Genomic DNA, 16,610 nt, shown 5'->3' on the forward strand with positions numbered 1-16,610 from the left:
TCCTCTTGGGGAGATGTTGGTGCGCCCCATATGGCCACTATTCCTGAACAGTCGAGTCAACAGTTAGACCAGACCAGAGTCGCCCACCAGCCTTCTACTTCATCTAAGTCTTCCTCTCCTCCTTCCTCTTCGCTTGACGGAACTGGTAAAACAAAAAACCGAGTTCCTAAGGAGAAGAAGGAAAAGAAGAAGAAAGAGAAGAAGAAGAAGGAGCCAAAAGCGACTGGGGGCAAACAAGTGTCGTCTGACAAAAATCCACACACAGCACTGGCAAGGCCTAAATCGCCATGCGTCATATGCAAGGGAGACCACTTCCACAGAGATTGTCCCTGCATCCCTTAGATACTAAGGGACTGGTCTCCCCGTTTGCACAATTCGGTGGCGTCAACCTCTGATAGCCATGTTGACAGCACACCGTCAACTAGTGAAAGTGAAGCCACAGGACAGAGAGGGAAAGCCAGATTTCCCTGCAAACTGTGTGAAGGCGACCATGCCATCCACCGTTGTCCCTTCTTAGATGAGGCTAAAAGAGTTTTGGAAGATCGCCCGATTTTACGAACGCAATTTCCTCCTGGATATCAAAAACTCCTGCCAAGTCCTTCACTAGTTGAGAACCTGGCTGGCCCGCTCAGGTGGTCAGCCGAAGCACCTATCATTGAATATGAACCATCTGAATCCATACCTGATGAAAGTCAACAGGTTGAGGTGGTAGTTGACCCGGTTTTGCCTTCAGAGGCTCTATCTTTGAATGATACCATCACAGAGGAGAATAAAGACGACACCGTCCAAATTCTCTTCATCAACACAGACTCCGACGAACATGGGGGAAATGCACCCATTCCTTTATGGCAGGAAGGAAGTTCGTCAGAGCGATATCCGGCCGTCTATTCGGTCCCACCACCAAGCAACCTGGTTGTGTCCTTCGACTGGAACCAACTAGGCAGACCCCACTTGCCAGCCAGCATACCATTCAGAATTATCGTTCAAATATACAGAATGGTAATGGCTGGCACCATCATTGATGAGGGGGCATCTGTGAGTATCCTTTCCTCTATTGCTTGGAAAGCGCTTGGTTCGCCAGCGCTTTTGCCTGAAATGAGAAATCTATCAGGCTTTGATAAAGGAACCAGTCGACCTTTAGGGATCCTCCCCAATGTGCCCATAACATTGAAAGGGAAGACCGTTCAAATGAACGTGATGGTCGTTCAAGGACCATTGGATTATAACCTACTCCTTGGACATGACTATATATATTGCATGGGAGCCATCGTCTCCTCACTCTTTAGAGTAATGTGTTTTCCGCACGAAGGAAGAGTGGTCAAGCTCGTGGACCAACTTTCATTTCCCGGATCACGCATCGCAAATAGTCATGTACCATCCCTAAATGGTCTCTTCACGCAAGAAGTGTCTCAACCCACGGTCCGTCCTCCTGATGAGCGCGAGTAATCCGGGAGGATATGACTGGAACCCAGGGGGCATGCGTCCTGGTCTGCTTCGGCAGGAAAACTTTGGGTATAGAGTAGGTTTCCGCGGGAGAATATGACTAGTCTGTACCCCGTTTGTCTAGGAAGAGGGGTTATTCTAGAATAAGATTCTTTTGTCAAAGTTATGTGAGTTGGTGGGCATCGTCACTCACCTTTGTTTATCTCGGTAGGCATCGCCGAAGAAGTGTTCTATTTGAAAGATTAATGGAACAATCTTTGGGTAACCTGAAAGAGGTAGGCCTCTCTCGGTAAAACAAATGTTTTATTGGACTAAAGTAGAGGTAACCTTGAAACTCTGTTTTATACCTGGGGGCATGCAAACCTTTTGGAGTGCAAGCAAGGGGCGGCTATTTATTTTTTAAATTTTTAGGTCCTCCCTTTAAACCTGTAGGTCTAACCCTTTAAACTCGTAGGATTAGTTGTTTCCGAACTTGCATAACGGAAGGATGCGGGGCATAGCTTTGGTAAGGCGCAAGCTCCATAAAAAATGGAATCTTACATGAGACATTCTTATCATATGACTGGATAATCGAGCAGTTTTAGCACACAGTTCATGCTCGTTAAAAAATAAACGCAAGATCCGAGCAGTTTTAGCACATAGTTCATGCTCGTTAAAAAATAAACATAAGATCGAGCAAGTGTTTCAATTCACGTTTAAGCTCATTAAAAAATGGACTACCCGGTAAATAACCACTGTGAATGTAACATTATCAGCCATTAAAGCCTTGGTCGTGTTTGCACCGTCACCTCCACTTTTCATTTGGCCGATCGTTCACCTCCATTTGATTGTTTACCCATTTTGAGGAACAGCTGCGAAGAGTGATTTCACCTAGCCATCCTTGTGACACTGCCGTGATTGGAAAATTCCAACCTGTACCTGGAATCAGCTGCTAACCCGTTTCATCACTCGTTCCTCAAAAGACGAGTCTTCTTTAAGCTCTTTTCATCTGACTCGTAAAAAATGAAAAGATTGCCGAGTCCTTGGCCTTCCAGCTCGTTAAAGGGACAGGAAGTGCTATCCCTCGTCTAGATTTTAATCTTTTTGGACCTGAGGGATTATTGCACAAAAAGATCGAGCGCTTGTTTTATTCGGCTCGTTAAAACTATCGAAAACTCATCCCTTCTGTATTGTTTTATACTTTTTCGGACTTAAGGGATTAGATGACGAAAAAGGAACTTTGGAGTTATCTTTGTCGTTAAACTCGTTAAAAAACATTAATAGCGACAAACTTGTCTTTAGACGAGAACGAGTTTCACTATCGCTAGGCTCGTTAAAACATAGCGATGGGCTTGCCCGAAGGGCAAGTTATAGAACAAGCATATGTTATCCTCCTCAAGCTTGACAAAAATAAAGAGGTACTGGTCAGCAATGACTGGGGAAAAATTGGGAGAAACTCAAGAAAACTTTGATGGTAGCAAGTTGCTCTTGAACATGACACTTTTCCTCCGTACCGTAATCGGGTTGGGTTGTTTCATTCACCGGTCACATCACCATGGTCTCGCCATACCATCCATATTTGGGGTAATGCTACCGATCCATCGCATCAGTGTCGCCATATGTTCAAGAGAAGTCATTCAGAGAAGTCAACCGTGTCCCATCCACTGCCGTACATTATCCTTCATCCTTTCATGACCGCCACCCTGAATCATATGTCACAGATCGTTTTCACCTCCATCAAAATCGTTAGCTCCATTCCGTGTCATTGATGTGGGATTCGTCAAGGCCCTCCTTTGACGGATCGCTTCTTGTCGACATCAGCTCATTATCCAAGAAGTTGATCTAGGAACACCCCCTTCAGTACTTTGAAGCTTGCATGCCTCAATGGCAAGTTTCTCACTTCCGGCGACAGGTATACATCAATGACCTTCGACCGGAAGATTTTGCGTGATGTTCGACGCCAAGTCCTTTATTCACACCACGTGAATTGTACTGCAGTACCTTGAGGGTCATTATCATTATCGGTGATTCCTCTCTCGCTTGTTAACGGTTTACCTCATTGACCGGTAATCAAGCGATGTCCTTCCATGTTCGACTTCAAAACATTTCTCACATGGATCGACTTGTACTTAAAGTGAAGATCGAACGAGTTTGAAGACCCCGGATCTAGTTTCATCCATCCAGGCTGCGATATATATTCAGGAAAGATAAAGACATTGACATGTACATCCTTGCAGCAGATAATCATCCTACCAGAAAGGATGATGATTTCATCAAAATCATCAGTCTACCATCAGACGATTGTCTGTTCTATGTACAGAAAAATGAATTTATAAAGCTGAGCATGGGAACGCCCGCCTCAGCTAGATCATGAAAGCAGTATGAAAAATAATGTATTGTATTGTATCTTATTACAGGTCTCCTCCCAGCATTGGATGAACTTCGGATCCTCCTGATAAAGCATTTCACCCGATAAACGGCCTCATACTTTAGGGGGAAACTGTTATAGACATTTTTGTGCCTTACAGCTATAAGCATGAAATGTCCATAATCTAAGGGATCCAAAGTCCCTAAACATGTTGTTCATACCCCTAGAGGAACAAGGCTAACAAACCACAGCAATTCACAGGAGTTCTCCACCAGAAACTGCTCAAAAACAAGTCAATTCAGGATCAGTTCAGAGGCTCCACTAGTTGTCTGCGCTGAAATGCAAACTCTGAACTGGCTACCTGCACTGCAACGCAGGTAGAAGCACTACCCAGGTGCGCTGAACGAGAGTTGACAAGTGGCAAGTTCATTCAACAAGGTGTCAAGACCCAGGAAGCTTCCAGAATCTTCCTCAATGACACTTGCCTCAGTGAATTCGACTAGTGATGAGTAAGAGGTTCTCAATCTCCAAGTGGAAGCAAGAACCTCCAAGTGGATACAAGAACTGACAGAGGGAGAGGACACTAGTCAGATCTCAAGCTGACTCATCCTCTCTCCAAACATCTATATATGGATCTCTCCTCCATGAGATCTAGAGGCCGAAATTTTGTTATTGCAAAGAATTGCTGTTGGTTTGAGATTAGAATCATTGGGTGCTTAATGCTTTGAAGGGAGGTGAAGATAGGAATTCCATTCGCTGGGAAGGAGATGCTGGATTGGAGCCTTCTTGGTTGTATCTCTTCCTGAACCTTGTTATTCATCAATAAAGCTATCTTGGTTTCTCCTATATACTGATGTATCTTTGATGTATGATTGCATTAGTATGTTTAGTTTATTTCTAATCCTGAACTAGTTATGAATATGAATCCATGTCTTGTGTAGTGTTCTCTTCTTGTGATCTTGCAGAGACCTGTTGAAGCTGGGCGAGCGAGAAGGCAAGTAGCTGAGAACTCTCAAAGAGAAGAGAAACTGGATCGAGGGACAAACGGAAGACACCGGTTAGTCCATCCATCTCTCTTCATTCTAATTCATAAAGGAATAATACTAGAATAGCTGTCTCTGTTTGTTGCTAAGGCACTGTCACACCTTAGGTGGATAGGATCGTCCTGCATAGGAATTTTTCCCCACAACAGATGGTGAATGGTCAGAAGGCCTGGGAGACAAGTAGGGGTCCTTTTCTAGCTTCTTAGAGGCTTTTTCCTGAATTCAGCCTCAAAACAAGATTTCCTACAGGATGCTACAGTGATTTCATACAATATCCTCTTATTTACTACAGGATGTACAAATTTACTGTAATTTATCGTATGACCAAGAAATTAAAATCCAAATTGGATGGGACAAATGTTTTTACTGACTAGGATGTCTTAGGTCCCCATTCCAAGTGGAATCACTCAAAAATACCTTTGTTAACCCATGCTAAAAAAATGCCCAAAATTTCTAGTCGAAAATTTTGAAATTCGAGAACTAGTGAGCTAGTAAATCTATAAACTTCCTAACCTAATCAAGTGAAAATTCAGTATGGTAATTGTTTTATGAACTAGAATGTTTTTTTGATCTAATGCAAGTGGAACCAACTTGATTGAAGCTCGTTAGCATGCTGTAAAAAATAGCAGAAATTTATTGTTCTTTGCCATAAAGGAGTTCTACAAATCTAGATTTGGGAACAAGAAAGCTAATCCAAGTAGCTCAATGATTACTATGGCCTTCCAAATATTTTCCAAGGATGAAATGATGCTTTTGATCCTACAAACAAAGTTACATTAACCATTTAACTCAATCCTACAAGAAGAAATCATTAATACTAAATGCAGAAGTAAAAGGAAATAAAAACAAGAGATGCATGCAAATAAGAAGTGAAAAGAAGGAAAAGAAAATGATACAAAAGGGCTCCGAGCCTCCTGGGATGGCAAAGCCCAAGGAAAATCAGAGACCTATGGAGGAGAACAAGATTTAAAAGTTGAACATGACACCAATCTTCATTATTTTCATCAATAGAGTTACATCCCTGCAAGAAAATACAATGAAGCTGCAAAAATACGAGTTCTCTCCACAAGGACACTAATTAAAATATCCCCCTAGAGGAAAATTCAACTTGGTACTTATACAAAATGATTAGGAATCATTCCCCATGAATAGAGGAAGATTTCTGCACGAAAATCCCTTGATTAGTGGATTTGGTCACCAATACTAGGAATCTGCATTAATTGGCAGGGAACACATTCATATATTTTCTCAATCATTCCTTAGAGGAAAATTCGACTTGGTAACTATAAAATATGATTAGGAATCATTCCCCATGAATATTGGAAGCTTTCCCCACCAAAATCCTTGATTAGTGGATCTGGTCCACAATACTAGGAATCTGCATTAAATGACAGGGAACACATTCCGAGATTTTCTCAATCATTGGAGTTCCATAATCTGTGCCATAATTCCATGATATATTTATTATTGATCCTCTTGTAGTAGGTGGAAAGTCACTAAATTATCTCCTCCTCCAAATATTCATAATTTGCCTAATATTCTCATAATATTCCACAAAAATAAATAATATTAGGCACAAATATATTAATGTTAAAAATACATTATGTAATGCAGAAACAGAGGTTTAATTTGATGAACGATGATCATAAGCCCTAAAATAATATTTAATTTAGAGGCATGGGCCTTAATTTATGTCTAATTTAGAGGCCCATCATACCCCCTGCTGAAAGTGTTGCTCATCCTCTAAGAAAATTAGTGACCTCATTGTGCCTCATCCATGCCCCTGGTGGCATCTCTCTTGTGCATTAAGAATCTTGGCTGTAAGTTTTGCAAGGACAAGCCCAGAAACATATTTGTACAAAGAAAAATCACTTTTTCTTGAGACCATTAGCTTGCTTTCTTATCCTTATTCAAGATGGGTTCTTAGATATATTTCAGTTTTGCAAGGTCTTCCACATCCTTACCAACCTTATGCTACCTTGTTCTGCCATTTGGACACCGCTAACACCTTCAAAATTTATTTAGATGAGAACTAGGACATCATGTAGTAATTCTTGTCAAAACTATCGGAAACCTACATGAAAACCTGTTAAAACTATAGGATACCATTTTCTGAACATAAATGACATTATGAGCCTAGGACAGGCCCTTAACTTGAGTCCCATGCCTTTTTCCTATTTTTAGGCCTTGGAAAAAAGCTAGAAAGAGATTGGAGACCTCTTGGAAAACATCTTTTCATCACTGTAGTTTGAGTTTTGTTTTGATGGTTAATGCCTTATTTCCTTCTATTGCTTTCTTCTTCTCTCTTGTCGCCTAGATGACTGCTTAATGACCTTGGAGTTCTCTGAAAAAGCTATGCCATTTTGGGGTTTAACATAATTTGTTCATTTCTTCCTTCTTGTAGCAACATTTTGCCTTCCTGTAGTAGTCATTCCTCCTCTTTCACGGTCTTGTAACTGTATGGGGGTGATGTGAAATGATGAAGAGGGATTTGATGATGATGCTAGGGCTCAAAGGGAGTAGTGTAGGTTTGTGAAAATGGAGAGGATGTTGTGTTTGTATTTTTCAAGAATGAAATGGGATGGATGAATGTTGAATAGATAGTGAATATGAAGTGGATGGAGGGCTTGGAGCGTTGTGGTGACTTTGGCCTTTGCAACAATTTCTTCTTTTAACTGCTGTCCTCATTCCTTGAAATCATCACCCTTCATAATTTGACTTTTCAACATTGCAGGAGTGAATGAAAGAGCTAGAATTAACTATTTGAAGGTGGCTGAGACTGTTGACCCATCCTTAGCTTATAAAACATCATCTCTCATGCATTGAAAACAAATTTCGAACTATAATATGCTCAAGAGAAGAGGTCAAGAATATTGCATACCTGTACCTACCTGATGGTTGTTGGAGAGACATGCATGCTTCGGGTGAGTTGATGTTGATGTGCAGGTGTTGGATGCTGATGCTGATGATCTTGATGTTGTTGCTAAGCTCTGGAGGAGCTTCTTTGACCTCTAGATCTCCATGCTAAATATGGCAACAAATCTCTGGCTACTTCATCATCATATCCCTTCAATTTTTCAAAGAAACCCATCCAATTGTGCCTTGTGAATATCTCTAGTACAGGAGGGTGTTGATGAATCCTCATTGTGTTGATAGGTTCCCCCTGTCATTTTTCTTTGATGGATGGAGGTTTGTATAGGTCTGATACCAAATTTAAAAATTATGTGTATACAATTCCCTTATATTGCAATCACTTTCAACAAACTAGAAGGGTTTTTTATGCTCTTTTCACTTGGAAAAATGTGGGGAAATGTAGAGCCTACCTCCTTAACACTGCTTGATGAAGCCAACCTTTGTTTTTGCCTTTTGAAACTGCTCATTTCCAATCCTATAGGTGTTGTTCTGTATCTTGTAGGATCTCAGGGAATCCTGTAGGTGTTCAGGACAACGACTTGTTTTGTCAATATCTCCCAAATGGTAGAATGGATTGACCTTAAACTTTCTGAGCATGTTGTCATGATCATTATGCACCTCCCCATAAAATAGTTTTGGTCAATGGATGCACGAATCATGAGAAAAACTAAAAATGGATGAAGGTGATGGAGGCCAATTTCTTGGAAACGTGCACTGGAATTTTCTGACATTGCTTGGCATGTTAGCATCATCCATATGCATCTCACCATGAAAAAACTTTTTAAATGGATGCACAGATATCAAGAAAATGCAACAATGGTTGTAGGTGATGGAGGTTGATTTCTCAAACAATGTGCACTAGAATTCACTGAAATTGCTTGAGCTTGTTAGCATCATCCATATGCATCTCCCCCTGAAACAACTTGGAAAATGGATGCATGATTTTCAAGTTATGACAAAAACAAATTTATGCTCTATGTATTTTTGTATCCTGTAGTAAAACAGAGCATCCTGTAGTTTTTTAGGAGAGCAAGCAAACTAAATGGTAGAATCTTGAGAATGATGGGTGAATAGTGAAAATAGATGAGGGTGATGGATTCGCATGGCCTTGGCCTTTTTGTAGGATTTGAGCAAAGGAGGAGAAATTTAAAATTTGCCATCTTTTGACTAGGCTTGACCAATTTTTCTTGCGGGACCAACATGTTTTTGTTGCTTGCAGATGTTGGAGAGTACATGCATTTATCAGAGAGATACATGAAGCAATTTTTTTTTCCCTTTTTTTATTCTAGGCCTACTAGCCACCTCAAGGATGTTTTCAACTAGTAGGTCTGCCTAGGCACCTCAAAGGAGGTTTTCACCTAGGATCTTTTTTCTTTCTCTTTTTCCTTTTTTTCCAACCCATTGACTGCCTCATGGAGGTTTTCAATCAATGAGCCAATCTGAGGCACCTGAAAGGAGGTTTTCACTTGAGATTTTTACCTTTTTCTCTTGTTTTTCATTTTTTTTTCTCTTCTACCCTACCCTACTTGAGAAACAAAATCACTTTCAAGTATAAGAGTACTTTCAATGGAGCCATGTGCACATCAAGATGACAAAAAAATGATGTTGAGGCTTGAACTGTATGCTTTGACATGTACCTAGGTTTGAGTGATCAAATGCTTTGACTTTGATGATATCAAATGAAATTGATTAAGAGAGTGTTGCTGCAACTTAGTGACTGTTTGGAACCATATTTCAATATAGTTGTGATGCCTCTATCCACTTGCTAATTTGGATAATCTTGGATGTCTTCTTCTACCATGACCTTCAAGTCTTCCTCTTTTTTCTAATTGATCTCTTGAATACGTGGAGGATTTGATTGTAACCATGAGGGATCTTTCTCAATGTCTGATTTTGTTGTCTGCCCTTCATCAAATGCAACCCATGGTTCTTTGATCTTCTCTTTTGAATCTTCTTCTTCTGCGTGTTGTCCTTCAATGATATCAAGATAAACTCTATTTTTCAATACTCTTCCTGAGCTATGGTGAATACCATTGATCTCAAGAGGAGATGTTCGAAAGTGTTGTACCTCAGCATTGTAAGTGGGCTGACCTACTTCAATGTGTGGGTTTGGAAATGGTGGTATAGGTAGTTGAGTGGGAGTGTATATTTGAGATGTATGTGGATGAGGTTGTGGTTGTGGTGGAGGTGAATGGTAAGAATAACATGGATTTTGGTATGGAGGATATTGTGGATGTCTCCCATAAGTTCCTTTCCAACCTTATTGCCAATATTGGTTTTGGGGTTGATATGGCCATTGTTGCCAAGGAAAGGGTGTGTTCCAATTACTTTGAGGTGGATGTGCATAAGATTGAAATTGTGAATTAGGCTCTTGCATCATATCAGGCTAAATAGGCTACCATGGTCCTCTTGGAGCTACATAACATTGTTGCATTGACAATTGACTTGCTCCATTTCCCTCTTGGTGAACTTCCTTCAACCTCAGTAATAGTGGACAATGTTTAACATCATGTGATTTTGCAACACAAATATCAACATTTTCTTTTCCTTCATCTTACATTATTAACATTTCTACTTGTTTTATTATACTGCTAAGAATTTCTGTTTTAAAATCATCAAACAAATTTTCAAGTTTAGCTTGACTTCCCAATCTTGATGTTGATTTACCTACTCTTTCTTTTCCTATTGATATCTGCTTGCATGTTTCACAAATTTCCTCAAATGATAATTGATATACATCACCTCTACTCATGATATTAAGGAGATCAATCCATTCATCCCTAATTGCTCTAAGTAGGAAGGTTTTTAGTGTTTCAGATCCTAAATGATGTAGTTTTTCCCTCTTAACGTAATACATGAACCTCTCTATTAGATCTTCTAGACTCTCATCTTCTCTTCGATTCATTCTAAAGATTTCTTCTTTAAGATCATGATCTTTATATTTTTCTAGAAATATCTTTAGCATACCATTCCATGATCTTGTTGAATTAGTCCCTAAACTCATGAACCATTTAAGAGCTCTATCCTTCAATGTTGCTAGAAACAATCCCAAATATTGAGTTTTTAATAAGTAACCATAAGATCTACAAAAAATTTCAAATTCAAAGAGAAATGTTTCTGGATCTTCGAACCTTATACCATGAACTTTTCGAAGAAAAGATGGAGGGATGTTCTTCATGTGCACACTACAATCGGTATCTTGAATGGGAAATCGAAGAGGATCTTCCTCGTTTTCATCATCTCCATCCATTTCTTCTACATTCTTTTCCATCTTCTTCTTCTACCTACAAAAGTGAATGATGATGTGGCTCTTACTGCACCACGTGATCAAATGGGGGGGTGAGTTGGTGTTGGAGATTTTTACTTTTATTTTTTATGATTGAATGAAAATTATAATGTAATGCAGTTTTCTACTTTTGAAATTAAATATCCCTAATGAAACTATATTTTTTTTGCAAAAAGTAAAAAGAAATGAATAAAATAGGGAAGAAAAAGATGCATACTTTGACACCTCTCCAGCAACGGTGCCAAAAAGTGATGAGCCTTGATATTGCAACAAGAATGCTGCAACTCCCAAGGCTACTAACTTTAATTATCAGCCCGGGGTTCGTACAAAATTAAGAGGTATTAGCACTGTATGTGTAGCATACAATGTGTCCTTCCTTTGCTGCCATGATGTAATGGAGTGCATGTACTAAAGTCAAACCCTAAACTTAATTGCATAAAATGAAATGTTCAAAAATGGAACCTTAACCTATCACAAGAAAGAAAGTACAAGGAAAGAGACTGAAATCAAATATTAAAACACACCATTTTCTAACTAACTGCTAAGAGTCTTTGCTTCAAAAGAATGCTAGGTCAACATGTATGCAATCCTACTGTCCCAAGCATGCGGATTCCAACCATAAAACCTTCTACTGCTATGTATGTAAATGAATAAAATAAATCTATTTTTATTTTTGTCTTTTTTCATGTGAGAATGTGAAAGCTAATCTATTTTGGTGATGTGGCAGGTGGCTTGGAGATTATGGTGAATGGTTAGAAGGCTTGGGAGACAAGTAGGGACCCTTTGCTAGCTTCCTAGAGGATTTTTCCTTAATTCATCCTCAAAACATGGTTTCTTGCAGGATACAGATTTCCTACTGGATGCTACAGTGATTTCCTACAAGATCCCCTCATTTACTACAAGATGTACAAATTTACTATAATTCATCGAATGACTAAGAAAATCAAATCCAAATTGGATGGGACAAATTTTTTTTTATTGACTAGGATGTATTAGGTCCCCATTCCAAGTGGAATCACTCAAAAATACCTCTATTAGCCCATGCTAAAAGAAATGCACAAAATTACTAGTCGAAAATATAGAAATTCGAGAACTAGTGAGCTAGTAAATCTATAAAATTCCTAACCTAATCAAGTGCAAATGCAGTGGGGAAATTTTTGTTATGAACTAGAATTTTGTTTTGATCTAATGCAAGTGGAACCAAATCAATTGAATCTCGTTAGCATGCTCTAAAAAATAGCATAAATTTATTGTTATTTGCCATAAAGGAGTTCCCGAAATCTAGAATCGGGAATAAGAAAGATAATCGAATTAGATCAATGATTACTATGACCTTCCGAATATTTTCCAAGGATGAAATGATGCTTTTGGTCCTGCAAAAGAACTTACATTAACCATTTAACTCAATCCTATAACAAGAAATCATTAGTATTAAATGCAAAAGTAGAGGGAAATAAAAACAAGAGATGCATGTGAATAATAAGTGAAAAGAATGAAAGAAAATGATACAAAAGGGCTCCAAGGTTCTTGGAATGGCCAAGACCAAGGAAAATTAGAGACCTATGGAGGATGACAAGATTTATAAGCTGGACATGACACCAATCTTCATTATTTTCATGAATAGAATTACATCCCTGCAAGAAAATACAATGGAGCCGCAAAAATATGAGTTCTCTCCACAAGAACACTAATGAAAATCTACCCCTAGAGGAAAATTTGACTTGGTACTTATACAAAATTATTAGGAGTCATTTCCCATGAATGGAAGAAGCTTTCCCCACCAAAATCCCTTGATTAGTGGATCTGGTCCCCAATACTAGGAATGTACAATAAATGGCAAGGAACACATTCCTAGATTTTCTCAATCATTCCCTAGAGGAAAATTCGACTTGGTACTTATAAAAAATGATTAGGAATCATTCCCCATCAATGGAGGAATCTTTCCCCACCAAAATCCCTTGATTAGTTGATTTGGTCCCTAATATTAGGAATCTGCATTAAATGACAGGGAACACATTCCTAGATTTTCACAATCATTGGAGTTCCACAATCTGTACCATAGTTCCATAATATCTTGTTGATTTATTATTTATTAATGATCCTCCTATAGTAGAGAGAAAGTCCCTAAATTATCTCCTCCTCCAAGCCTTCATAATCTGCCCAGTATTCTCATAATATTCCACAAAAATAAATAATATTAGGCAAAAATATCCAATTCATAAACCTTCCTAATGAATGTAATAAAGTTAAAAATACATTATCTAATGCAGAAAGCGAGGTTTAATGTGCTAAAGGATGGTCATAGGCCTTAAATTAATATTTAATTTAGAGGCATGGGCCTTAATTTATGTCTAATTTAGAGGCCCATCACTATATCCTAAAACATGTACTAAAGTGAAAAAAAGAAACATATAAGTTTAATATGCTATAAATCTTTCATGTCATCTTGTCTCTTAGGAGAGGATTTATCTCCCCATCTATTCACACAAGTCATCAGACTATAATTAAAAATTATAAAAATGCTTGAAAGATAGGGGGTCTCCTAAAAGATCTAGCCTACCATGATCATGTGCTTTGATTTTTATGACATTATCACATCTAATCGTGAAGCGAGGATAATGGCTTACATCAATTCACTATATGACAAGGGGTCTCATCACGAGCCGACTTTCTCATGACTATTAACGTTTGTGAATGGCATTGTCAATATCTGGTCACCAAGCCAGGATAATGGATTTCAGAATAACTAAATGAAATTTGATTCCTCAAGTGATGCCAAATAATAGATGGGATACCGACATTTCCTTGGGTTAAAAGGTAACCATGTTGAGGCTAAGCATGCCTAATGGAAATGAGAGTTTATCCTTTTACTAAACTTAATCATAAGCATGTTTCCTTTAGTTTATGCTATTATTAATTAATGGCTATTGTAAACATGATCTTACTCTTATGATATCTACAAGAGATGTTCAAAATCATTAAACTATGTTTTGAGTGTTTTTATAGAGTCTGAAACTTATCATTTTGATCTTATTCAACCTTGTTCCCTTTCCTTTTAGGATTTCATAATAATAAACCAAAGATAATTGATTCTTCCTAGTGTGTCGCCATTGTTGTGGTAAAAACATAACTCCCCAATTGTTCACTTAATCTCATTATGGGGACCCTTTGATTGAAACTTGGTCATGTCTCTTTCTGATTTTCTGAGTTTGGATTGCTTCAATGAGTTAGAGTTTTTTTTTGTCTTCTTATTAAAACTCATTTGATCTCATTTGGATGTTTGGTTTGCAAACAACACTTAATTGAAGATTTGACATTTTCATCCGCTTGGCATTATAATTTACATGTACATTATCTCTGTATTATACAAACTTTATTTGTAACTATTTTGTTTGTTAACATTTCTTTTAATTCAAAAATATCCCCTGAGACCAAGTTTTTTATTATATAGTGGCTACAATTTCATTATTTAACAAAATCAAGCGGCTTGGAATTTTGAGCAGTTACAATTGAATTATTATTAAATAAGGTCCTTTTTATAAAGTCTTTCATATTATAAAATGACCATATAACATAGCTGAAGGCTGATAATCAGTGGATGTAGTTTAGTCCTTTATAATACATGTTGGGGCCCCATAGCTTTTACATATCGGAGGATTTTGTGTGTCACATTGTTAAAACTTTTGATATTTCAAATCATTGATACTTCAATATCCATGACATTCCAATCTCTCATATCTCGATCCTCATATCACCGATATCTGATACAACACTCCACTTCGGCCTTTGATATTCTCTCCATCGCTGATATATCATATCCCTCTGATCTCTGATATCCGATAATCATACCCCTCTGACTTCCAACATTCGATAATCCACTCACCTACAATATTATGGATCCAATTAAGTTATTAAAAGGAGTTAAATGTGATATCGTTTCCAACCCTTATCGGAGCTTCCAAATATCAGAAAAATCAACATTTTTAAAATGTGTGCATTGCAAAAAGTTCCGATGGGCCTACCTCCGATACCACTAAGCTATTTCCATGTGTATCATTCTCCAACCACTGTTATAGCCACTAAATTAAAATTGAAAGGTCTTGGGGCATAATTAAAATTCATACGTGTATTGACTTTTCCGTCATTTTAAATGACTAATTTTGATTCCTTTGTTACAGGGAAATGCTTTGGCTGAATCGAACAGATGATTCGATAAACATCTACTCAACGACATGGTCGAGATCCAAACCAAAATAGATAGAGGATGTTAAAATAAAATCTTAAACTAGGACTAATACCATGAAGAGCGTGATCTTGTTAGACAATCTTCCTAGTGTTTATCAACAAAAAATAATTTGAACTCAACAGTAAGCTAAACTGGGCACTCTATCAAACATAAGTGATCTGCATTTTGCATGTGATTCAACAGAAGAAAAAACCACTTGAATTAATTGCTTGTATTATCTTAGTTGTTGAGAGATACACGGAGTTGTTGTTATTTTCATAATTTCACCTTAAGATTTGTATAAATACAATCTCCTCGACAGAGATTGAAAGAGGAAAAGGCACGAGATAGAGTAGAGAGTAGAATAGAGGGGCATTATTAGAATAGGAAATTATTTCATGGATCTATGAATTATATGATTGGGGTTTGGTCTCTTTTAATTCTGACCTATGTAAAGAGGAGTAGGGTTTGCACTATTGTAACTATTGCAGTATAAAGATACTATTATTTTTAATAACAAATTGCATTCCTTTTTGGTAGAAGAATTATGTCTCTGGAATTTATATTGTGCACTACTATCAATATTGAGTCTTATATTGTAGATTAGCTATTTGAGCTTCAGTACATAAATCTATTATCATTTATCTCTTGCCATTACTTATTACGATCATATTTCCAAGTAACTATCTACTCAGAAATATGTTATCTTATCTTGATCTAATAACTAGTAACATTATGTGAACTAATTCCTAATGCTATTGGTTCATTATTTTATGTTATTGTTAACATTATGTGAACTACTTCCTAATGTTAGTGATTCAATAGTTATGATTAATTGATCTCTTAAACATAGCATGATAAGTAATTACAATTACAATTTCAATTAAATGAATTATTTCTCTAACCAGATATTCATCATAAGTTTTTCATGCTAAAATCCCAATTATTATTAGTCTTTCTCTTGGTTTCATGGAGGACTAATCCTTCCTCCAATTGAGATATTCTTAGCGAATATAGAGTTAGATATGCATTTAATTTAAACACCACATTTATCGAATTCCTCCTCTTAAAGAGTCAAAGCATTAGAAGTGGTTTGGTTGACCCCCAAATCAGCTTAAGGAATTACTTTCTTTCCAACCTAGCAGAAAGCGAGTCATCTTGATTGCTCTTTCTTTGTTGGTGAGAGAATAGAGATATTATAAGCCAACATAGATATAGAGAAAGGGTAACTAGACCTAATTGAACTAGTTAAAATCATCATTCAATGGATATAGATCTAAGTTATAGATCTTGATCGTGTGGTATCCTTAAAATGTTGATTATGCCATTTTTGTTGATCAACAGGAGGTTTGG

The sequence above is a fragment of the Pinus tabuliformis genome, chromosome 5_1 (assembly GCF_031772625.1).
Source record: "Pinus tabuliformis cultivar Carrire ecotype Pingquan chromosome 5_1, CPIR1, whole genome shotgun sequence".
In the NCBI taxonomy this organism is placed as follows: domain Eukaryota; kingdom Viridiplantae; phylum Streptophyta; class Pinopsida; order Pinales; family Pinaceae; genus Pinus; species Pinus tabuliformis.